This window comes from Acinonyx jubatus, chromosome E2, assembly GCF_027475565.1.
Source record: "Acinonyx jubatus isolate Ajub_Pintada_27869175 chromosome E2, VMU_Ajub_asm_v1.0, whole genome shotgun sequence".
Taxonomy (NCBI): Eukaryota; Metazoa; Chordata; class Mammalia; order Carnivora; family Felidae; genus Acinonyx; species Acinonyx jubatus.
In genome coordinates, this window is record NC_069396.1 from 48,852,220 (window position 1) to 48,878,188 (window position 25,969).

At 42.9% G+C, this 25,969-nt stretch overlaps 1 protein-coding gene across 6 annotated transcripts in view; it reads left to right on the plus strand.

Moving 5' to 3' along the window:
- The first annotated feature begins 10,843 nt into the window (after positions 1–10,843).
- LOC106973657 (zinc finger protein 45) overlaps positions 10,844–25,969 on the plus strand; it is a 92,259-nt gene continuing 77,133 nt past the window's right edge. Inside the window, exons 1-2 of one of the 6 annotated variants that reach the window (XM_053209868.1) lie at positions 10,907–11,131; positions 25,295–25,564. The gene's annotated coding sequence lies outside the window, so the exon portion shown is untranslated. Of the gene's footprint in view, positions 11,132–15,160; positions 15,184–25,294; positions 25,565–25,969 lie in introns of those variants that run through there. The other 5 variants (XM_015070737.3, XM_053209867.1, XM_053209872.1 and 2 more) reach the window with 5 other exon arrangements.

A 25,969-nucleotide genomic window follows, 5' to 3' on the forward strand; every position in this document is an offset into this window, starting at 1 on the left:
CCCGGTGGCTTCTGGGAAATGCAGTCCAGCGGGAGCAGCCCAGGCAGCAGGGAGTGGGCGGTGCCGGCGCCTGTGCTCAGAGTGCGCAGGCGCAGGCGTGCGCCTGCGCGCGGCGGAAGAGAAGCGGACCTGTGGAGGGCGGTGTTCTCAGGTGGTCCCGCATGGGTGGAGAAGGCAAGTGGGATGTAAGTCCAGGCTGTAGGACGCGGAGCAAGGGCATGCGGACTCCGGGGCCTCGACCCTGCAGGCAGGAAGTGGAGGTAGCAGGCTCCTGGGTACCATAGTTCCCTAGGTGCGAGCTCTGTGAGGGGGCCTGGACTTTCGTCCTTCGCGCCCCAAGGGTGGCACCTGCGCCTGCAGTAGAGCCAGGACCACCGCGGGTGTTAAGTATGCGTTTGTTTTAAAGAAACAATGCCTCGGTGTGTGTAGGTGTGTTTGGGTTTTCATTCTCCGTGACACTGGAACCCACTGTGCGTCTGTACTGTGTGTGTGTGTGTGCGCGCGTGTGTGTGTGCGCGCGCTTGCGCGCTTGTGTTTCTGTGTGTGATTCAGACCTTGTTACTTTGGATGCAAAAGTGGTTTGTTTTTCAGATTTTAAGGCTGTATAAAATTTATTAAGCCCTGTTCTTCCTTACGCCTACGTCTCCGTCCCAAAATTCCTCGTGCCCAGTAAGTTGTCTTTCTATTAACGTCGAGTCTGACTGACTTCTGTCCAAGAGGTGTCCTAGCAGGGCCAACTCATCCATGAGGCAAGGTGGCAAAATGCCTAGGGCCCACAATACTTTTGGAGGCCCACAAGAAAAAAATTCTTTTAAAATCAGAATTAAAAATGAACGTTTAGGTCAAAGCGGCCCTGTTTCTTTCCATTTTTAAATACAATACTAAATACTTAAGTATGCATCTCCTATAGGGTATAGCTCCTATAGTGGCTGTAACTGTCCATCGTGAGTTGGGTTCTCTCAGACTCACTAGGTCATAACATTGTAGATGAAAGTGGTACATCTGGAATCAAGTATGATCAGGACCAGAGTGCACAAGCAAGCTACCGGAGTATGTAACCCTGGTTCCATTTCATTCACCATGGTTGCATCAGCACCTCTCCCTCAGCTCATGTGTGTACATGGCTTCCTGGGGGATCATTTATGACCAGCAGATAGAAGAGGAGAAATCCTGAGTTTGATTTCATGTATGTGTTCATTCAATATGCAAGCCAGGAATAGATGGGCAGGATACCATCACCCCATTCAGGAGTGGCCCTGAAGAACAGTGACAAATGAAAATTCTCCCTGTGGAGTAAGAAATTTATCAGTCTATCTGGTGACCCACTTCGTGTGAAAGGATAAGTGACCTAAAGTTAGAACATATATAAACTCATGTGCAGCGGTACATGGATTGTCAATTGGTAAGATATTTGAGAAGAACAGTATTAGAAGACCAAGGAAAAGGAAGTCTGAGGAAGAGGGATGTGGAGAGACATGGTAGTAGGCATGAAGTGTATGTAAACAACCTTGTATTTCATGTTAGTACCCACCAGAGAGCATGTGTGAGCAACACCAGATCAGGTAGACAAAATGTTGCGGTCAGTTAATATCATTTAGTCTTGTCATGTTTTACTCATTGTGGCACTATGGTGGCAGGGATAGAAGCTACTTCTGGGCCAAACAACATGGGCTTTCATTTACCAAAAATGATGTAACTATTAATACCACGAAATATTCAACTTGCTAGCAACAGAGACAAATTCGGAATCCCAGATATGACACAGTCCCTCAAGGAGACCAATCAACCATTTGGTGGCAGAGCAGAACTGCTTCCACACTGGACAGGAATTAACACATATTCTGATTATGGGTTTACCTTTCCTGTCCACAAAGTCTTCAGCTAGCCCTAGCATATGAAGTCTTACAGAGCTTTTGACCGTTGTCATGGATCCCAATAACATTCCATCCAACCAGGAACCTACTTTTCTCTAAAGGAGATGCAGGAGTGGACTCATGACCGTATGTTCCACGGTATTATATATTATACCAACCAAAAACTGCCAACCGGATAGAGCATCAAAAGGCCCTTTGAAGACACAGCTAACATGCCAGGTTGGAGGCCATACTTTGCAAGGCTGGAATGCCATCCTCTAGGATACAGTAATCCTTTGAATAAAAATTAAGTGAAAAATATAAATTTATAAATCCCAGAAGTTCAGTGAACTCTAAGAAGGATGGATAACGAAGAAAACTACAGGGAGGCACAACATAATAAAACTGTCTTAAAGCAAATATAAAGAGAGATTTGTGAAAGAAGATGTATAAATGAGAAAAATGATTGCCGACTTGTCATTAAAAAATTGAAAGACTGAAGACAATTGAACAACATACTTAGAGGGCTGAAAGAAAAGAAGAAAGAGTAACCCCAAATTATTCATCCAGTAAAAAATCCTTTAATAACGAGAGCCAAATGAAGATATTTTTAGATTAAAAAGAGAGTTTATCATCAGAAGACCTTAACTACAAAGAATGCTAAAGGAATTTCTGCAGGCCGAAGGGAAAGATATCAAATGAAAACATTTTTAGGAAGAAAAGAAGTGTGCACAAAACAGTAAATGTGTGGGTTTTTTCCCCCAGTGCCTTTGAAACACATGACTGTTTAAACAAAACTATAACATTTTGTTGTGTAATTTAAAACATATGTAAATGTAACATATTTAATAAGTTCAATATAAAGTATAAAAATAAACGGAACATTACAGGTGCAGCTAAGATAGATTAAGTCCACTACAGCCTATATTCCCCATGGATTACAATCAAACTCTGAGAAAAATACACAGAGCAACTACCTGAGGGCTTTGAAAAGCAAATAATAGCAGGAAGATTAGGAGGGAAGTCAAAACTTCAAGATCGATTAGTGTGGCATGGTGAATCCATTTATTATTATTATTATTATTATTATTATTATCATTATTATTATTACTATTCCCCCCTTTTATCTCCTGGCTTTAAACTAATGGTTGGCCAAACTGGGAAACACCTGAGAACAGAGAGGTAAAAATTCTGAGAGAAGCTTATCTTCTGACCCAAGCACTAGAAAAGAGGGCCCCTGTGATTCTTGAGAGTATGGGGGGGGGGCGGTGTAATCCCCTTTTTTTCTTTTTTTCCGCCCCTTTCCTGGTGCCTGCCCAAGGCCAACACCATTGGTGGAACTGCACTAACGTCAGTGCATATGAAGTCCTGAGTTAAAACCCATTTCTCTAGATACAGGAACAGAGAAAAGACTTTTTCTTATGTAGAGTGTGGGAGTAATGGCCAATGTATGTTTCACTTTCACCACTGTAACCCCACCATTGTCATCTGGTAGTGTAGAAATATGTGATAGGGTATGAGGCTAAAACTCTGATAGAATCTAATCTTTTGGTTCAAATAAACTTGAAAGAGGGCCTTTAGGATCCAAAGTTCAAGAGGAGATTGAGAAGAGGACATTGCTGAAGGAGACACTTTAGTTCTGTGGATGAACTGATAAAATTTGAGGGTCACCCATAAGCTGCACATTCACAGAATATACCCAAAGAAGTGCAGAAAAGACATTGCTCAGAACTCAACTAATTTCTAAGTGGCTTAGTGAATGACAGACCCAAACAGTATATTCAGTGTTTTGGAACCAACACATACAGAAAGTGAGGCAGACTTTGTGATTTGAAACTAATCCAGTTGATTGCCTGCTAAAACAAACAAACAAAAAATTAATATACTCCAGAGATTTTAATAGGAACCACAGTCTCTTAATGTTTCATTAAAAATGTCTGGGAGGGCATTAAGATAGGGGCGCCTGGGTGGCTTAGTCGGTTAAGTGTCTGACTTTGGCTCAGGTCATGATCTTGTGGTTTGTGGGTTCGAGCCCCGCGTCGGGCTCTGTGCTGACAGCTCAGAGCCTGGAGCCTGTTTCGGATTCTGTGTCTCCCTCTCTCTCTGCCCCTCCCCGTTCACGCTGTCTCTGTCTCAAGAAAAAAATTTTTTTTAATGTCTGGGATACAATCCAAAATTACCTGATACACAAGAGCCAGGAATACCTGACCAATTTCAAGGGAAAAGACAATTAAGAGATGCCAACCCCTAAATGTTCCAGATGTTTGAATTACCAAAGATTATTTTGTTACAATAATAAAGCAAGTATTATAACCATTTTCCATGAAGCAGAAGTAAACCCTCTTGAAATGAATGGAAATATTAAAAGTTCTCAGGAGAGAAATAACAACCATACTGAAATTTTAAAACTTTAAAATACAATGGCAAACTTAAAAATTCAAACAGCATCATGGCAGATAGAGATGACGAAGGCAGCTCAGTAAACTTTAAAAGTGATCAGTAGAAGGTATCCAATCTGAAGTAGGAAAAGAAAAATTAGAAAAATCTCAACTGAGTCATAGTGACCTTTGGACCCGTATCAAAAAGCCTAATATACGTGTTGTTGGAATTCCAGAAGGAGAGAAGAAAGAGGTATAAGATAAATTTTGGAGGAATCGTAGTTGAAAACTTCTCCAGTTTTTCAGATTCAAAAGGACATTTTTCATATTCAAACAACTCAATAAAACCCAAACATGTTATAATAAAAGAAAGTCACTGGACTTATAATAGTTAAACTATAAGAGAAGAGACCAAATATAGATTTTTAAATTCTTAAAAGCTAGTAGAAAAAAATTTCACATTATAAATAAGAGAACAATGTTTCACATCACTGCATATTTCTGATTAGAAACTATGTATGTGAGAAGACAGTAGAACAACATTTTAAATATGCTGGAAGTAATGAATTGTCAATCCAAAATTCTATATCTTGGAAAAAAATTCAAATGTGAAGACAAAATGATGAAGGAAAACTAAGAATTAGTCACCAGCAGACCTACTGTAAAAGAAATGCAGATGAGAAATGATACTAGATGAAAAAATCTCAGGAAGGAAAGCAAAGCAACAGAAATGGTAAATATTTAAGTAAATATAATATGGTATTTCTCCATTTAAGTTCTTTATGCATGATGATTGAATAAAAAAATCATAATGTCTGGTACGATTTTTTTAAATAATAAGTTTTTTTTCATTTAATTTTAGAGAGCATGAGTGGGGGAGAGGGACAGAGAGAGAGAGAGAGAGAGAGAGAGAGAGAGAGAGAGAGAATCTCAAGCAGGCTCCATGCTCAGTGTGGAGCCCAAGGTGGGGGTCAATCCCATGACCCTGGGATCACAACACAAGCTGAAATCAAGAATTGGATGCTTAACTGACTGAGCCACCCAGATGCCCCCTGGTATGATTTTTCAATGTAGATACATATAATACATATGGCTGCTATACCATAAAGAGAGATGACAGAAGGACCTGAAGGAAGGTTGTAAAGTTTCCATGTTTTATGTCAAGTCATAAAATATTTACTCAAAGTAGTATGAAAAAGTTTATACACACACACACGAGTTTGTGATTTATATATATATATATATATATATATATATATATATATATATATATATATATATATGTATTTCCCAGACCAACACTAAAACAAGTGAACAAAACAATAAAACACCAAACCAAAGTAATAGACTAAAAAGACAATATATAAATAAAAATGGAATACCCAAAAATACGCAAACAATGCAGAAGAAGATAGAAAACGTGGAGCATAGAAACAGAAAAGGACAGAGAATAATAAAATGGTAACCCAAATCAAACCATATCAATAATTAAAGTCTAAATATACTGAGTAAAAGGAATGTTTGTCATATGGTACATAAAGCCATGACTCAACTGTGCTGTCTTCAGAAAAATCACTTTAAGGGGAGCTAAGATGGCATAGTAGGAGGAACCTAGGCTTGCTTCTTCCCTCGAACATAGCTAGATAACTACAAATCATTCTGAAAACCTGGAGTGCCTGCGTGGCTCAGTCAGTTTAGTGTTAGGCTCAGGTCATGATCTCATGGTTTGTGAGATCAAGCCACACATGTCGGGATTCTTTTGGGATTCTGTCTCTCCCTCTCTACCCCTCTCCTCTCTCTCTCTCTTTCTCTCTCTCTCTTCCTCTCTCTCTCTCTCTCAAAATAAATAAATAAACTTTTAAAAAATCATTCTGAATACTCAAGAGATCAACCCGAGGACTGATAGAACAAACTGCACAACTAGAGGGAGAGAAGAGACCACATCAAGGAAGATAGGAAGTGTGGAGACATAGTTTGAGGTGGGGGGAATTGGATCATGGGTGCTGTGGAGGGGAAGGAACCCTGGCTGCAGAGGAAGGTGAGAGAAAGTGGAGTGCACAGGGGTAGGCCCAAAGAGAACACTTCCCCAAAGCCATTGGCTAGGAAAATTAGAAGGGCTGATTTTCCTGAGTTTTTGCAATGAGCAGAGCTCAAATACTGGAATTTTAGAGGTCTGTGGCTAGAATTCTAGGCTGGGATGGAGGCCTGAGGGCACTGCCCTACTCCGGGAGAAAAGGCAGACAAGCAACCCCAGGGCAGATGGTGCTGAGGATCACCTAAGGCGCATGGGAGAGACTGTTCCCTCTCCTTGGAGTGCATCTGTGAGAAGTCGCATTGCCTCTCCAGGGACAAAAGAGCTGGTGGGTGGCATTTCCCTCCTCCACCCCTCAGCATAGGTGCAAAGACACCTACTGAGGATGGCTAACCTGGACACTGGCTGTTTAGCCTGCTTTGCTCCAAATCTCATAGCCCTGCACTCTGGCATGACTGCCCTTCTGAGTCAAACCTGCATCAGTCCCAGCCTGGTGAGAACCTCTCCTGGAAGAGCAGTGCAAGTCCCTGCCACACCAGGTCCCTAAAGTTTGGAGTTATAAAAGTCAGCAGGCTTGGGGCACCTAGGTGGCTCAGTTGGTTAAGCATCCAACTCTTGATTTTGGCTAAGGTCATGATCTCACAGTTCATGGGTTCCAGCCCTGAGCTGGGCTCTGTGATACTGCATGGAGCCTGCTTGGGATTCTCTCTCTCCCTCTCTCTCTCTGTGCCTCCCCTGAGCTTTTGCTCTCTCTCAATATAAATAAATAAACTTAAAACAAAAACAAAAACAAAGCAGGCTTGGCTGGGAGAGAGCCCAAAGTGTATTGACCTGCCTCAGGCAAGGCAAGCAACCCAGAGACAGTGTGAAAACAGCGATCTGAAAAATGCCTAGGATGCACAAGGGGAAATTATTTGCTCTTCTGGGAGGGCTTTCTTGAGAGCAGCAAGCACAGTCATCCATCTCCAGACACAAAAGAGCTGGCTGGTGCCATTTCCCTCCGTTGCATAAACAAACCAGTAAACAGCACAGCACCAACACTGGCTGCTTAATCTGCTTACACCAAGTCCTTCCCTTTTGTGTTCTGCTGGTACTGCTTTTCTACAGCAAGTGTGCCTTAGGACAAGCACAGTGGGTCCCTTCCCAAGAAGACCAGCACAAACCCCTGCACACACCATGTCTGCTGACCACAGTGTTTTATAAAGTTTCCGTTCTAGTGGAAATAACATCAGGTATCATTTAACAGGCAGATGAGAGCACACCTAGTTAAAAGTCACCACATTCTGGCCAAGGTCCAAACACTCCCCACTGTAGGCAAGCAGACCTGAGGGAGTGGCCAAAACACAGCAGCAGAGTGCATGCGGTATACACCAGAGACACTTCCTGAAGTGCCAGGACCTAGAAATTATACGACCTCTTCTTCGTAAAGCCATTACTCTCAGGAGCAGGAGGCATAACAGAATTTTCTAACACAGGGAAGAAGACAGAGACCTAGACAAAATGCCAAGATGGAGGAATTCATCCCAAAAGAAAGAATAAGGAAAGGTCATAGCCAGAGACCTACCAAACAGATACAAGTAATATGCCTGACACAGATTTTAAAACAACAATCATAAGGATACTTGCTGGTTTTGAGAAGATCATGGAAGACATCGGGGACAGTCTTACTGCAGAGATAAACAAGCTAAAAACCAACAAGGCATAGGGGTGCCTGGGTGGCTCAATTGGTTAAACATCTGACTCTTGGTTTCAGCTCAAGTTATGATCTCATGGCTCGTGAGTGCAAGCCCTGCATCGAGCTCCGCATTGACAGTGCAGAGCCTGCTAAGGATTCTCTCTTTCCCTCTCTCTCTGCCCCTCCCCCACTCGTGGTCTCTCTCCTTCTCTCTCTGTTTCTCTCTCTCTCAAAATAAATAACCATTAAGAAAAACCAATCAGGCAGAAATGAAAATGCAATAACTGATATTTGAAACCAGCTGGATGTAATGACCACTAGGATGGAAGAAGCTGAAGAACAAATAAATGATATAGAAGATAGAATGGAAAATAATAAAGCTGAACCGAAGAGAGAAAGAAGAATGATGGATCATGAGAGTAGACATAGAACTCAATGACTCCATCAAACATAACAGCATTCATATCATAGGAGTCCCAGAAGAAGAAGAAAAGAGAAAGGAGACAGAAGGTTTTCTTTGAAGAGATTATAGCTGAAAAATCCCCTAATCTCAAGAAAGAAACAGACATACAAATCCAGGAGGCACAGAGAACTCCCATCAAAATAAACAAAAACAGGCCAAGACATACTGTAGTTAAATTTGCAAAATATAGTGATAAATAAAAATTCCTAAAAGCAGCAAGACAAAAGAAGTCCCCAACTTATAAGCAAAGACCCAGAAAGCTAGCAACAGATCTCTCTACAGAAACTTGGCAAGCCAGAAGGAAGTGGCATGATATATTCAGCATGCTGAATGGGAAAAATCTACTGCCAAGAGTACTCTAGCCATCAAGGCTATCATTCAGAATAGAAAGAGAGATAAAGAATTTCCCAAAGAAAAACTGAAGGAGTTCCTGACCACTAAACCAGCCCTGCAAGAAATACTAAAGAGGACTCTTTGAGTGGGAAGGAAAGACCCAAAGTGACAAAGACTGGAAAGGAATAGAGAAAATCTCCAGAAACAACGACAAAATAAGAAATAAAATGGCACTAAATATGTATCTATCAATAATTAATCTGAATGTAAATTGACTAAATGCTCCAATTAAAAGACATAGGGTATCAGAATAGGTAAAAAACAAAAAAAACAAAAACAAGACCCATCTATATATTCCCACAGGAGTCTCATTTTAGACCTAAAAACACCTGCAAATTCAAATTGAGAGGATAGAGAAATATTTATCATGAAAATGGTTGTCAATAGAAAGCCAGAGTACCAATACTTCTATCAAACAAACTAGATTTTATTTTATTTAAAAAAAATTAATGTTTATTTATTTTTGAGAGCAAAACAGAGCATGAGACCAATACTCCAAATATATAAAGAACTCATACAACACAACAACCACAACAACAATAACTAATATGATTTATAAAAATGGACAGAGGAACTAAACAGACGTTTTTCCAAAGAAGACATCCAAATGGCCAACATGTACATAAAATGATGCTCAACATTGCTAATCATCTGGAAAGTGCGGATCAAAACCACAGAGATATCATCTCACACATGTTAGAATGGCTATCACAAAGAAGACAAGAGATAACAGGTGTTGGTAAAGATGTGGAGGTAAGGGAACCCTTGTACATTGTTGGTGAGAATATAAATTGGTTCAGCCACTATGGAAAACAATATGAGTTTCCTAAAAAATTATAAATAGAAGTACCATATGATACAGCAATTTTACCTTTGGAGATTTAACCAAAGGACACGAAAATAGGAGTTATAAGAGATACATGCACTCCCATGTTTCTTGCAGCCAAAGTATGGAAACAATCCAAGTGTCTGTCAATAAATAATTTGTGGTATATATACAGTGGAATATTATTCAACCATGAGAAGGAAGGAAACGCTGCTGTTTGGGACAACATGGATGGACCTTTAGGGCATTATGCTGAGTGAGATATGTCAGAGAAAGACAAATACTGTATGATATCTCATATGTGGAATCTAAAAAGGGAAAATTCATAAAAGCAGAGAATAGAATGATGGTTACCAGAGGCTAGGGGGGGTGGGAGAATTGGGGATATGCTGTTTGGAATATACAAATTTGGAAATAGTAGATGAAGAAATCCCATAGAGCGAATGCACAGCATAGTGATTATAATTAACAATAACTGTATTATAAACTTCAAAGTTGCTAAAAGATTAGATCTTAATTGTTTTCATCACAAAAAAGAAATGACTAAGGGAAGTGACAAGTGTTAGCTAAGGCTAAGGTGGTAATCACATTACAATATGTAAATGTATCAAATCAACATGTTTTACACCTTAAAGTTATACAATATATATGTCAGTTACATTTCAATTAAATTGAGCAAAAATTATATGATTCCTTAATTTGAATTCAAAGAGTTTTTAAAAAGACATTGTATAGGGTGGACCCTATTCTATATTTCCTCCAATTCCCTGCCAATGCAAGAAAAAATTCCTAACGTCTTTCCTAAAGCGAAGGTGAAGCGGAAAAGTTTGCTGCTTCTGTTTTATATCCTGTTGGATGGTTGCATCTCTTTTTTAATGGTTTCTTGGTCACAGGTGAATCCAGGCCCATGTAATAACGACTTGTTGAGTGCAGCTCAGGCGTCACTTTTCTGATCTCTGTTTTTACCTAACCCATAGCACGCCTTTGCAATTATTTTACTTTTGTTTCTCATATTTCCAACTATGTCACGTATGATAGGGAGGAGTGAGGGAAAAAATAGGCCAACAAAGTTCCACAAACACCGAAGGGCTTATTTAGACTTCACCTGCTAATTCAAAAGGAAATTGCAGGCAGGCGGGAAGCTCAGCCCTTCAGAGGATTCTGGGATGTGTAGTCCACACGCTTTCTGGGATTGGGACACTTCCGTTCCGGGAAAGCGCGGATGTGTTTTCTCCGCTCGAGAAATAAGAGCGTATAAAACAGTGCTCCGCATTTTCGGAGGCATTTCTTCTACCTGGGGTTAAGAATGAGAAGCCCTTTCCTTTCGTGGACTCTGGGAATTGGATTCAGGCTGTGGGTCTCGGAGCCGGCTTCTCAGTCTCACACGGAGGCGGGACAGGGCCTCGGGTTGCTCTCGGGGATGCTGGGAAATGTAGTCCAGGAGCTCCGCGTTGTTGGAGGTATTTCCGCTGCGGGAGGTTAAGATCGCGGCCTTCATTTCTCTCGAGGAGGTGAGTGATACCCGCGACCCCGCGACTTCTTTTAACTTTTGATCTGGTAGTGGAATCAGCCGCGCCACGCTCTCGGTCGCGGGGGAGGAAAAGCCTCGGCCGAGGGCAGAGAGCAAGGTTAAGGGACGGGGGCGGCCGCTTGCCTTCCCCTCCCCTCGCCCTAGCCTGTGCGTTTGGGGCGGTTCGCGAGTCTCCCCCTCCCCCGGCCTGGAGGCGGACCTAGATCCGCAGGGTTTGAGGGTCTTCCAGCTCTCCGCTGCCCTGCCCGGCTCACCTTCCGCACGCTGTGTCACTTCCTAGAACTTAATCTTTCTGTGCCTCAGTTTGCTTTTTTTTTTTTTTAAGAAAAAAAAATTTTTAATGTTTATTTATTTTTGAGACAGAGACAGAGCATGAACGGGGGAGGGGCAGAGAGAGAGGGAGACACAGAATCGGAAGCAGGCTCCAGGCTCTGAGCGGTCAGCCCAGAGCCCGACGCGGGGCTCGAACTCACGGACCGCGAGATCATGACCTGAGTTGAAGTCGGAGGCTCAACCAACTGAGCCACCCAGGCGCCCCTGAGTTTGCTTTTTTTGCAAACGGTGATATTACGAGTACCTACTTTACACGTTTGTTTTGAGAATTAATGGTATAATACAAGTAACAGGTTTAGAGCTATTCAGCCGTGTGGCAAGGTGTTAGCTGTGAATATACACTCTGTGATAGTGATGAGGAAGGTATGTCTCTGGAAGCTTTTCGAAGTGGCCCTGGCCCTTCTTTCTGATCCGTATGGGAAAGGAGGCTGAGCCTGGACTACTTCTGACTCGTTTAATAAGAAAGTGCGTCACCCCCGGATTATCTTCTGCGGTTTTAACAGGGCCACCGACAAGATCATAGTATCTCGGCCTCCTTTCTTTCCGCTTTCTTGACTTCTAAAACAGGGCTCCTGGCAGCAAAGCCCCACCGAGACGGAACTTAACATTCCTCTTCCTTTTCTGCGGTGGTAGAAGATACTTCATTCATTAGCAAAATGTTTCCGTTACAAGGGTGCTCAGTTAAACAGTTGGGAAAATCTGTAGAATACGTACAGGGCATGAATAATGGTCATAATGATTAAACGTTGAGCGCTAAGTGTCATCCTAAGGGCTTTATAAAAATTAACACATACAGTTTCCACAAAGCCCTTAAGAAGTGAATAATGTTATTACCTGTATTTTACAGCTGAGGAAATAGAGGCAGAGGAGCATAAGTTACTTATCATATGTCACACTGCTAGTAGGAACAGTGGGATTTGAGCGCAAGGTGTGTGTTCCTTATATCTGTGGACAGATATCCTTGGTCCCAAAGTGTAAAGTCCCCAAGTTGGAATTAGGACACAAAATAGAAATATATGCTACATAAGTATTTAACTATAGGAAACTGCCTGCAGAAGAGTCATTCGGGATCAAGTTGTGGAGTTTCGTTGGACTTTTATTGCAGTGGAATTTGAAATCAGCATTTGTGAGTTTGGACTTTATAAAATTTTGGAAGCATTCTCATTTAGTTTTATTTCAGAGAGTATTTGTAATTCATGTTCTCATTATGGGAGATATGCACACTCAGGGGCGCCTGGGTGGCACTCAGCGTGTTAAGCTTCTGACTTTGGCTCTGGTCATGATCTCACAGTTGGTGAGTTCGAGCCCCACCTCAGGCTCTCTGCTGTCAGCACCCAGCCTGCTTTGGATCCTCTGTCTCCCTCTCTCTCTGCCCCTCCTCTGCTCATTCTCTGTTTCAAAATGAATAAATAAATACATAAAGAAGATAGGCACACTTACTGTAGGGAATTCAGAAAATATAATATATAAAGCATTAAGAATAACTCAAAAAAAAACACCTCATAGTACTACAAAATAGTGTTTAACATTTTAATGCACTTCTGTTTAGTAGTTTTTAATTGTGTATTTATTTTATGAAATTGTTATCACACTATTCATAGTTACTACCTTAAGTCTTTACTATGAAACTTTCCAAATGTACCCAAAGTGTAATGTAATGAACTCCTATGTAACCATCCCCCTGATTCAGTCCTTGCTAATTTTGTTGCTTCTCTGCTTCCCATGTACACATTTTGTTCTTCTTGAGTATTTAAAAAAATTTTTTTTAATGTTTATTTTTGAGAGACAGAGATAGAGCAGGAGCAGGGGAGGGGCAGAGAGGGAGGGGGAGACAGAGTCAGAAGCAGGCTCCAGGCTCTGAGCTGTCAGCACAGAGCCTGATGTGGGGTCCAAACTCACAAACCACGAGAGATCATGAGCTGAGCCACCCAGGCGCCCCTCTCCTTGAGTATTTTATTTTATTTATTTATTTTAAAATATATAACTCTTGATTTATTTTCTGTCTCCTGTTGGCTGTAGGGACCACTGTTTCCTGGACCTTATCATACTTTATTCAGAGTGCCTAGCATGAGGTGATCAGAGAAGAGTTATTCAGTGAGTGTGATTCACATAGCATTCCAAAAGGGAGCCACAGCCTGGGATTAGAGGACAAAATAGAAAGATAATCTGGGCAGTTGGGTGACTCAGTCAGTTAAGCGTCCGACTTTGGCTCAGGTCATGATCTCACAGGTCATGAGTTCAAGCCCTGCATGGGCTCCACGCTGTCAGCTTCGGATTCTGTCTCCCTTTCTCTCTGTGCCCCTCCCCCACTCATGCTCGCTAATGTTCTCAAAAATAAACGTTAAAAAAAAAAAAAAAAGAAAGATAATCTCTATCCACATTCGTTGTCTTTTATCTCACTTGGGATAGGCTATAGAATACATCAGTGCAGAAGTTGATGTACAATTATGCATAATATGTCATGATCTAAAACAGATGTCCTTAGAAACAAATCGGTGTTAATGTTTCGGTTTTTGTTTGTTGCGTGGAGATCATTAGGGGGGCGATTAGAATAGCTAACATTTGTTGGGCAGCTCTCATGACTTGGAGAATTTCTAACGCTTTACACGTGTTAACTCACTTATTTTTCACTACAATGCCATCATTATTATTCGCATTTTAATGGTTAATAGACAGGCAGAGACAATTGAATAAATGACCTGGTGGCACAGTTGGCGGGAAGCAGAACCAGGGTCAAAGTTAAGCAGCTAGGTTTGAAACCCAGCTCAAGCACTCTGTGACTGGATAACCTTGGGCATATTATTTAACTTCTGCGTGCCTCACTTTTCTAACCGGTCCAGTAGGGATAGCAGTACCTCCCTCCTAAGGCTTTTGTGAAAATTAAAAGAGCCATCTATTGTGGGGTCCCTGGGTGGCTCAGTTGGTTGGGTGTCAGACTCTCGATTTCAGCTCAGATCATGATTCCAGCATTGTGGGATCGAGCCCCGTGTTGGGCTCCACACGGAGTATGAAGCCTGCTTGAGATTCTCTTTCTCTCTCCCCCTCTCCCCCTTTCCCCTGCTTGTTCTCTCTCATGCTCTTTCTCTCTAAAATTAAAAAAAAAAAAGGGGGGGCGCCTGGGTGGTTCAGTCAGTTGAGCATCTGACTTCTGCTCAGGTCACGATCTCACGGTTGATCAGTTTGAGCCCCACATCAGGCTTTGCGCTGCTGGCGCGGAGCCTGCTTCAGATTCTCTGTCTCCCACTTTCCGTGCCCCTCCCCTGCTAATGCTTTCTCTCTCCCTCTAAATAAACATTAAAAAATTATCTTAGGGGCGCCTGGGTGGCTCAGTTGGTTGAGCGCCGCACTTCGGCTCAGGTCCTGATCTCATGGTTCGTGGGTTCGAGCCCCATGTCGGGCTCTGTGCTGACAGCTCGGAGCCTGGGGCCAGCTTCAGATTCTGTGTCTCCCTCTCTCTCTGCCCCTTCTAGGCTCACACTCTGTCTCTCTCTCTCAAAAATAAATAGACATTAAAAAAATTTTTTTTAATTATTTTAATTAAAGATTTAAAAGAGCTATGCTATGTAAAGTGCTTGAAATAGTGCTTGGCATGTTGTAAATCCTCCATGTGTTACAGACTGAAGTTATTTTACCATTATAGATGACTTTACAACATGGAAAATGCAGCCAGTTATTGAAAGGGCAAAAGGAGATTTTAAGGTACTCGTTTTTTTCATGCACCTTCTGCTTTCACTACTTTGGTTCTATCATTCAGCTGAACAGAAATGGTTAGTTTCTGTAATAACCATTGGTTAAACTTGCAACTGACACGAATCTGCTGTCTTTTGAACCTAGAGAGTCCCTGGGAGATGGTTATGTGGTCTCTGTTGCTTTAAAAAGGTTCAAGTCTGCAGTATCCAATATGGCAGCCGTCAGGCACATGTGACAGTTGAGCACTCGAAATATGTCTGGTGCTGAGATGTGCTGTAAGTATAAACCATAAAATGGCTCAGGAATTTTTATAGCAATTGCAGATTCAAGTGGTAATATTTTGGGTATATTGGGTTAAATAAAACATATTGTTTAAATTAAGCCCATTTGGGGGCACCTGGGTGGCTCAGTCGGTTGAGTGTCCGACTTGGGCTCAGGTCATGATCTCGCGGTTTGTGAGTTCGAGCCCCACGTTGGACTCTGTGCTGAAAGCTCGGAGTCTGGAGCCTGCTTCGAATTCTGTGTCTCCTTCTCTCTCTGCCCCTCCCCCGCTCATGTTCTGTCTCTCAGAAATCAATAAACATTAAAAAAAATTAAAAATAAATAAAGTCCATCTGCTTCTTACATTTTTTTAACATGGCTACTAGAAACATTTGAATTACACATGGGGGCACCTGGGTGGCTCAGTCAGTTAAGCTTCCGACTCTTGATTTGAAGAGTCATGATCCCACAGTTTGTGAGTTCAGGCCCTGCATCGGGCTCTGCGCTGACAGTGTGCAGCATGCTTGGGATTCTGCCTCCCTCTCTCTCTGCCTCTCCCCCTCCCCTGTTCTCTCTCTCTCTTCTCTCTCTCTCTCTCTCTCTCTCTCTCTCAAAAATAAATAAATAAATAAATAAATATTTTAAAAATAAAAAAATAAATTACATGTGGAGCTCGGATTACGTTTCTATTGGGCGGCGCTGATTTCAATAGAACCTCCATTTTCACTCTGGGGATCTGCCTGCAGGGGCGTCTTACAACAGAGAGAAGCAGGGATTTGGGAAAGCAGGAGGCCTGGGTGCCAGGTCTCACCCTGCCCTTGACTTTCTGGGTGCCCTTGGGCGGTACAGAGAACTCCATGAGAGGCAGAATAGAATAATATAGTGGTTCTCAAACTTTGGTCATGGCAAAATCACGTTAGGGAACTCGATGCTGTTCTGCTCACTCCCTGTTCACGCTGTGTAGGAAGGAGAGTCCTTGTCCTGTGTAGGGTGAGATGCTGAATGGGTGACACGTGGCACCAGGGAGGTGAGATGGGCAGCAGCTTACCCGCAGCCTTGTGGGGAGGACACTGCGTGTCCTACAGGGCCATCCAGGGGCCGGCACTCAGGAACAGAGCGAACCAGCAGGGGCCAGGGAGGTGGGTTTTGTAGTGACAAGGTACGGTGACCCTGGGCTCCTGCAGGAAGGTGTGGCCAGCCTGTCTGGCAGGGAGGTGAGACCTGTTAGGTTGATGACTGAGTAGTGTGCAGCTGGTCCGGTTAGTAGGGGGAATTGTGTCAGGTCTTAAGTTATAAAGGTGATTGAGTGGCAACATGGAGAGGTTGATGCCATTGAGAAAGAAGGTTTTTAATTCAGTTCCGCCAGAAACGAGAGACACAGCCTGCCACACAGGACCACATGAAGCCTGTCACACGCAGGGTCGGGAAGCAGAGAGGGCCTGGGCTCTGCCTTTATGACTATCGTGACAGGAAGTAACTCCGTGGAGACACCCACCTGGGGTACCAGTGAAAATAGGCTGGGCTCAGTGGTTGGGGGAATTATATGACTCCTGCGTGCCCTCAGGAAGCTGGCTTTGGTTCACAGGCTGGCCTTGTGATTCAGCAGACTTATGCAGAGGTTAGGAATACCAGATGTCAAATAGCCAGTATAGAACCTAAAACCCTGGTTGATACATAGGGGGAGTAGCTGGGGTGGGAGCCTTTCCCCCCAGGGTCAGGGCCGTATCTGGAGACAGCAGAGGAACTCCTGGCTAGGCCTTTGGGCCCCAGGAAGCTCAAAGATGTCCAGGCAGCACATGGAATTTCAGGCCCTACAATTCAGTTGCACACTGGAGTTTGAGAACCACTACACGAATAGGACAAGGGCATGGGCCTAGGCGACCTGCTGCCTGGGTTCTTTAGTGCCTGGTTCAGTGTCCTGACTGGCCAATGAAACTGTGGCCTGGGACAGTGGGAGGGGTGTAGAAATGCACTTGTCAGCCGCCCATGCCAGACCTGATTTGATTAGTTGTGGCTGAGGCCTGAACCTTTTTGTTTGTTTGTTTTGAAGTTCCTTCTGAGTCTACTATGCTGCCTGAGTTGAGAACCAAGGTCTGAGTAGTAGATGAGGCTCTGGGTGAAAATCTTGACCCTTCCGTAGGGCACTGGTTAATCATGAGCCAAGCTACTTCTCTGTGCTCCATGTTCTTTATCTGTGAAATGGGGATAATCATTGTCTCAGTTTCTAGATTTGTGAAGATCAAATGACGTAGTGCATGTAAAGCTTTCATGTAAGTAGTGCCTTGGTAGGTAGTAGGTCAGTTGCTGTGTCAGTTGCTGGAACTATTACTGGGAGTATTTTTATGAATGGTGTGGGGTTTCCTTGTGGGTAAAATTAGGTGCTTAGAGTTGCTCTTGGAGTGCTTTCTGATCTTAACAAACCTTGATTCTAATCCTGTTGTTAGAACCCTAGAGAAAGAGAAGTCTGCAATTTGTGTTTACTTTCTTTAACTTTTTTGCTCTTAGGCAACAGGGCAGTCTGTTGTAGTTAGTAGAAAAGGTGGAGGTGAAAACCTCGAGTCCTGAATCTGATGGAAAATATCTGGAGGTTTGGTTGGTTTTTTTTTTTTAATGTTTTATTTATTTTTGAGAGAGAGACACAGAGTACAAGGTCGGGGGGAGGCAGAGAGAGAGGGACACACAGAATCCACAGCAGGCTCCAGGCTCTGAGCTGTCAGCCCAGAGCTCCACGCAGGGTCAAACTCACGAACCGAACCGTGAGATTATGACCTGAGCCAAAGCCGGACGCTTAACTGACTGAGTCACCCAGGCACCCCTGGAAGGCGGTTTTTGACTGACACTACTCAAATAGTGACCCAGAAACCAATGGCATCAGCATCACCTGGGATATTGCTAAAAATGTAGATTCTCAGTCCAAATCCGTGATCTCCTGATTTAGAATTTCTGGGGTGAGACACAAGTACCTGTGCCTTCCCAGAGTCCCCCAGGTGATTCATGGAACATTAAAATCTGAGAGGCAATAAATAAATAAATAAATAAATAAATAAATAAATAATCAATCAATCAATCTGAGAGGCACTGGTAGAGAGAACAGACTTGTGGCTTTTTAATAAAAACAATTTTGTTTCTCTCTGGCTGAATTCCGTATCCTTCAGATACCAGATAGCCACATGGCTCTCTCTCTCTCATGATTCAAGTCTCTGCTCAAATGTGGGAGAAGCTCCGTGACAGAAACTTATTCTGTAACGGCCCCTCCTTTCATCTCTTCTTCTCTCTCTTTTAAAATGATCATACGGTTTTTATTGATTGATTTTTCAAATATTGAACCACCCATGTAACAGGAATAAATCCCACTTGATCGTGGTGAATGACTTTTTAAATGTATTGTTGGATTTGGTTTGCTGATATATGCCGAGGATTTTTTGCATCTGTGTTCATCAGAGAGATTGGCCTGTAGTTCTCTCTTTTTTTGTGATGTCTTTGTCTGGTTTTGGTATTGGGGTAATGCTGTCCTAATAGAATAAATTTGGAAGTTTTCCTTCCTTTTCTGTTTTTTTTTTGTTTTTGTTTTTTTTGGAGTAGTTTGAGAAGAAGAAGTATTAACTCTTCTTTAGATGTTTAGTAGAATTCAGGGTGCCTGAGTGGCTCAGTTGGTTAGGCATTTGACTCTCGGTTTCAGCTCAGGTCTTGACCTCACGGTTTGTGGGTTCAAGCCCTGTGTCAGGCTCTGCTGACAGCATGGAGCCTGCATAAGATTATTTCTTTCCTTCTCTCTCTGCCCCTCCCACACTCTCTCCCAAAAATAAACATTTAAAAAAAAAATAAATGTTGAGTAGAATTCACCTGTGAAGCCTTCTAGTCCTGAACTTTTGTTTTTTGAGAGTTGGTTACTGATTCAATTTCTTTGCTGGTGATAGGTTTGTTCAAATGTTCTGTTTCTTCCTGTTTCAGTTTTGGTAGGTGATATGTTTCTAGGGGTTTGTCTATTTCTTCTGGGTTGTTCAGTTTGTTGGCATATAGTTTTTTATAATATTCTCATATAATTGTTCATATTTCTGTGGTTTTGGCTATTTCTCCTGTGTCATTTGTGATTTTATTTGAGTCCTTTCCCCCACTTTTTTCTTTATAAGGCTGCTAGACATTTATCAATTTTACTGATTTTTTTTCCAAAGAACCAGCTACTGGTTTTATTGATCAGTTGTTTTCTTTTTCCATCATTTAGTTCTACTCTGATCTTTAATATTTCCTTTCTTCTGCTGGTTTTAGGTTTTATTCTGTTTCTAGCTCCGTTAGATGTAAATCTAAGTTGTTTGAGATTTTTCTTGCTTCTTTTTAAAAAAAAAATATATATATATATTTTTACCATTTATTCATTTTTTGATAGAGACAGAGAGTGAGTGGGGGAGGGGTAGAGAGAGAGGGAGACAGAATCTGAAGCAAGCTCCAGGCTCTGAACTGAGAGCACAAAGCCCGATTCGGGGCTCGAACTCACAGACCGTGACATCATGACCTGAGCTGAAGTCGGAAGCTTAACCGACTGAGCCACCCAGGTGCCCCAGAGATTTTTCTTGCCTCTTGAGGTAAGCCTGTATTTCTTTAAACTTCCCTCTTGGGGGCGCCTGAGTGGCTCAGTGGGTTTAGTGTCCGACTTCAGCTTATGTCATGATCTCAGGGTTCATGGGTGCAAGCCCCATGTCGGGCTCTGTGCTGAAAGCTCAGCCTGGAGCCTGGTTGGGATTCTATGTCTTCCTCTCTCTCTGCCCCACCCCTGCTCACGCTCTGTCTCTCTCTCTCTCAGAAATAAGTAAACATTAAAAAAAAATTAAAAAAAAAAAAAGACTTTTAAACTTCCTCTTGAACTGCTTTTGCTGCATCCCAAAGGTTCTGAACAGTTGTGTTTCCATTTTCATTTGTTTGCATGTACTTTTGGATTTCTTCTTTTATTTCCTGTTTGACCCGTTCGTTGTTCAGTAGCATGTTATTTAACCTCCCATGTATTTGTGGTCTTTCCAGGTTTTTCCTTGTGGTTGGCTTCTGGTTTCATAGAGTTGTGGTCAGAAAGATGCATGGTATGACTTACTGAATTTATTAAGGTTTGTTTTGTGGCCTTAAATCTGATCTCTTCTGGAGAATGTCCCACGTGCACTTGAAAAGAATGTGTATTCTGCTGTTTTAGGATAGAATGTTTTGAATATATCTGTTAAATCCATCTGTTCCAGTGTCATTCAATGCTATTGTTTCCTTGTTGATTTTCTGTTGGGATGATCTATTCATTGATGTAAGTAGGGTGTTAAAGTCCCCTAGTATTATTGTATTATTATGGATTAGTGCCTTTATGTTTGCTCATAACTGTTTTAGGTATTTAGGTACTTTCATATTGGGTGCATAAATATTTACAATTATTATATTTTCTTGTTGGATTATCCCCTTTATTATTATACAGTATCCTTCTTTGTCCCTTGTTACAGTCTTTGTTTTAAAAGCCATTTTGTATTTAGGGTATTGCAATTCCAGTTTTCTTTTGACATCCATTTGCATGATAAAGGTTTCTCCATCCCCTCACTTTTTAAAACATTAATTAAGTAATTATTTTTATTTTTTAAGTAAGCTTCATGCCCAGCATGGAGTCCAACGCAGGACTTGAACTCGTGACCCTGAGATCAGGACCTGAGCTGAGATAGTCAGACATTTAACCAACTGAGCCACCCAGGGGCTCCACCATCCCCTCACTTTCAGTCTGCAGGTGTCCCCTCACTTTCAGTGTTTAGGTGTCAGTCTCCTGTAGGCAGCGTTTAAATGGGTCTTGTTTTTTTAACCATTCTGTCACCCTGTGTCTTTTGATTGGAGCATTTAGTCCATTTACATTCAGAGTAAATATATATTTATTGCCATTTTATTACCTGTTTTGTCATTGTTTCTTAAGGTTTTCTCTGATCCTTTCTTGTCTTTCTCCCTTTTGTGGTTTGGTCATTTTCTTTAGTGCTATATTTGGATGGCTCTGTCTTTATTCTTTGCATATTTATTAGTGGTTTTTCATTTGTGGTTACCATTAGGTTTGTATATGATCTCTTTTGCATATAGCAGTCTGTATTAAGTCGATGGCCTTTTATGTTTGAACCCATTCTTTTCTCCTTTCCTCCCCACGTTTTAGGTCTATGGTGTCATGTTTTACATCCTTTTCTTTTGTGAGCTCCTTTTTTTACTTTACCTTTATTTTACAGAAGTAGTCAATTTTTACTGCTTTTGTGTTCCTACCTTCTTACTGTCACTTTTGGTACTTCCTTTCCACTCAGAGAGTCCCCTTTAATGTTTCTTGCAGGGCTGGTTTAGTGCTCATGAACTTCTTTAGTGTTTGTCTGGAAACCTCCTGATCTCTCCTCCTGTCCCTTTTTTTTTTTTTTTTTTTTTAGAGAGAGAGAGTATGTGGATGGGGGAGGGACAGAAAGAGAGGGAGAGAGAGAATCTTAAGCAGGTTCAGTCCCCTGCGGTGGGCTCCACGACCCTGAGATCATGACCAGAACCAAAATCCAGAGTTGGACGCTCAACCGACTGAGCCACCTAGGTGTGCCTCTCCTTCTATTCTGCATGACAACCTTGCTAGATAGAATATTCTTGGCTGTAGGTTTTCTCCAGTCAGCACGTTGAATATATAATGCCACTCCCTTCTGGCTTGGAAAGTTTCTTTTTCTTTTCTTTTTTCTTTTCTTTTCTTTTCTTTTCTTTTCTTCTTTTCTCTTCTCTTCTCTTCTCTTCTCTTCTCTTCTCTTCTCTTCTTTTCTTTTCTCTTTTAAACTTTTAACGTTTATGTATTTTTGAGACAGAGAGAGACAGAGCATGAACGGGGGAGGGGCAGAGAGAGAGGGAGACACAGAATCCGAAACAGGCTCCAGGCTCTGAGCCGCCAGCACAGAGCCCGACGCGGGGCTCGAACTCATGGACCGTGAGATCATGACCTGAGCCGAAGTTGGATGCTCAACTGGCTGAGCCACCCAGGTGCCCCTCTTTTCGTTTTTTAAAGTTTATTTATTTTGAGAGAGAGAAAGAGAGAGACAGAATCCGAAGCAGGGTCCACGAGGTCAGTGCAGAGCCCGACACGGGGCTTTGACCCACAAACTGTGAGATTGTGACCTGAGCTGAGATCGAGAGTCAGATGCTTAACCAACTGAGCCACTCAAGTGCCCCAGGCTTGGAAAATTTCTGCTGAAAATCCCTTGATAGCCTTATGGGGCTTCCCTTGTTCATAACGGTCTTCTTTTGTCCTGCTGCTTAACATTTTTTTTTTAATTTTGTATGTTTTGCCATTTTAGTTACGACATGTCTTGGTATGGATCTGCTCTTGTTGATTTTGTTGGGCATTCTCTGTGCCTCCTGGTTCTGGATATCTGTTTCCTTCCCCAGATTAGGGAAGTTTTCAGCTATTATCTCTTCAAATAAATTTTCGGCCCCCGTTTCTCTAATTCTGGGACGCCTATAATGCAAATGTTGCTAATGTTTGATGGAGTCGTAGAGTTCCCTGAGTGTATTCTCGTTTTGCATGATTCTTTTTTCTCTCTTTTGTTCAGCTTGATTGCTTTCCTTTACTCTTTTAGGTCATTAATTCGTTCCTCTGCTTCTTCCAGCCTGCTCTTCATTCCATCAAGCGTGTTTCTCGTTTCATTCATTGAGCCCTTCATCTCTATGTTATTCTTTATCTCTGTGATAATGGTCTTACTGAAGTCTTTCACTCTTTTCTCAAGTCCAATGAGTATCTTTATGATCATTACAGTAAATTCTCTATTAGGCATGTTACTTGAATCTGTGTCACTTTTATCTCTGGCCATGGGCTTGTTCTGGTCTTTCGTTTGGAACAGATTCCTCCGTGTTCTCATTTTGTCTGGGTCTCTGTGCCTGTTTCTCGGTGTTAGGAGAGTCAGCTACATCTCCTGTAGTTGATGGTTATGGGCTCACGAAGAAGAGGTCCTCCAGTTCCTGCAACGTAGTGTCCTCTGTTTTCCCAGGGCCTGGTGCTTCCGGAGTGTCTCCAGTGTGTGCTGTGTGCGCTCTGCTTGGTTTAAGCAAGAGCTTAAATTTAAAGAGTGTCAGTGCTGCTCTGGTTCCTGCAGGTGGCTCTGTGTTTATGCTAAGGGGCGGGGGATGAAAATGGCACCTGCCAGCTTCTTTGCTCCAGGAGGGCCTCTCTGTGAATGCTGCCTCTCTGGAACACACTCCGAGATGAGCTAATAACCTCCCCACTGTGCCCAGGTGCGCTTCAGATTGCTGTTGCCACGTTGGGTGTCTGTGGTCTGGTTCTGTGCTGCCTTCTCTCCGAGAGCAGTCCCGGTGTCTTCCAGCTGTCCCCAAGCCAAGCCTGCTGACCTTTAATACTCCAGGCTTTCAGGGCGCCTGGGTAGCTCAGTCAGTTAGGCGTCCGACTTTGGCTCAGGTCGTGATCTTGTGGTTCATAGGTCCGGGCCCCCGTGGGGCTCTGTGCTGACAGCTCAGAGCCTGCAGCCTGCTTCGGATTCTGTGTCTCCCTCTCTCTACCCCTCCCATGCTTACTCACGATCTCTGTGTGTGTGTTTCTCTGTATCAAAAGCAAATAAACACTGAAACGAAACAAAACAAAAAAACCCCACCAGGCTTTCAGCCTCGCTGGTTGCAAGAATTCAGCTTCTCTTTCTTTCTAAGCCCAGGGCTCTGGGGATTCATTGTCCCTGTGTGCTCCCCCGCGTGCCAGTCTGTCCCTCGCCTTCTGTGCAACTCACCACTGAGGCCATCATCTGTTTCTCTCCAAAACTGCATATCCACACTTCCTAACATCTTCAGCTGGGCTTCTCCTCCACCCTTAGTGGAGTTTGTGCTACCATTGTTCAGGTTGATTTCTGGGGTATTTAGGATGGTTTCGTAGTTACCTAGTTGTGTTCGTGGGAGGAGGCGAGCTTAGGGTCCTCCTGCTCCGCCCCCATCTCCCCCTCTCCAAGAAGTAGGTGGTTCTTGACGTGGCTCTCCTCACAGTGCTCTCTGGCCCCAGCCACTTCCCCTCGAGTCTCTCTGCTGAAAGAGTAATCTGTTTCCAACACAGAAGGAACCTTTTTACCCTCCCTTCCTCAAGGCCTTTGCTGCTTTCCTGCTGAAATGCAGATAAAACTGGGACGCACCTCACCATAGTTTGTTTTTTATGTTTACTTTTGAGAGACAGGGGCAGAGTGTGAGCAGGGGAGGGGCAGTGAGCGAGGGAGACCCAGAATCCAAAGCAGGCTCCAGGCTCTGAGCTGTCAGCACGGGGCTTGAACCCACAAACCGTGAGATCATGACCTGAGCCGAAGTAAGACGTCTAAGCCACCTGAGCCACCCAGGCGCCCCGCATCACCATAATTTGAATCCTGCTTACCTGCTTATCTGTTGCTGCCTCTTGTTTGTATTCACTCCCATCATAACATATGTTCTCATGAGGTTTTCTAGCGATTCTGCTTCTTTTTGGCTAACAGAACTCCATCGTCCCCCACAGCTCAGCGAAAGCCCTGTTTATGTAGGACCTGCTGTGTGGGCCGTGGGGCACCAGACCCTGTGCCCTACTCTGCCCTGTAGCAGTGTGTGATCACCAGACCGTGAGCAAGTTGGCACTGGGTAATTGTCTTCCTTTCAGGGAGGTTTCCCTGAGTGTTCAGTGAATTAATAAACTCAGTTATTTAATGAAGAGTTTATAAATTAGCCTGTCTAATGCTTAACTATGTAGGCAGTGGGTTGGTGGTTCTGAATATTTTGATGGACACATTCTATGGATTTTGTATCAGAAGTTCATGTAGGCACTGACTGAAGAGCAGACATCACCTTCTAAGATGGCGTTTAAGAAAATTCAGAGGCTCTTTTCCTTCCACAGATGACCTTGGTCTTGCAAATATCGTGAAAGAGCTGGAGGAAAAAGTTAGAAATAAAACCCCCACTCTCCAAATCCTCCCAACTGGGATCAGCCTCAGAATTTTACAACTCACAAAAAAAATCTGAGACCAATGAGTCTTGTCTTCCGTGTGCCTCCGCCTGTCTGCCTGGTGGCAGGTTCATTCGTCAAGACACTGACACTGACTACTGAGTGACTGCTGAGCAGTTTCTGTTACAAGCGCTGTTTCAGGTGCTTGAGCTGCAAAGCTGGGTAGGTGTTAATGACAAGGTTGATTTACCGATTATGTTCCTCCCCCCCATAGGTGATGGAAAGATCTCCCCACGGAGCCCTCTTAACGAACAGAAGTTGTTGGGCAAGCAGTCAGAACCAAGTGAATCACAAATCCCGAAAGGGTATTTCTTCCAGGATTAGGAAGTCTTCCACTGCCCTTTTCCATACTAGCGTTCTCGTATCTAAAGATGGCGCAGTCACTAATAGTAATTAACAAATTGTCCAGCAGTGAACCAGCAATATAACCTGAGTACTTTCAGTTTCCACCCTCCCAGAATCAGAATCCTACCCTGAGAGCTACAAGGAGAACTTGTATTCAGGCCACCAGTGTGGTTGGGTGGGTCGTTCACTGCCCGGGGGCTCTCTCCTGGAAGGGGAGTGGTC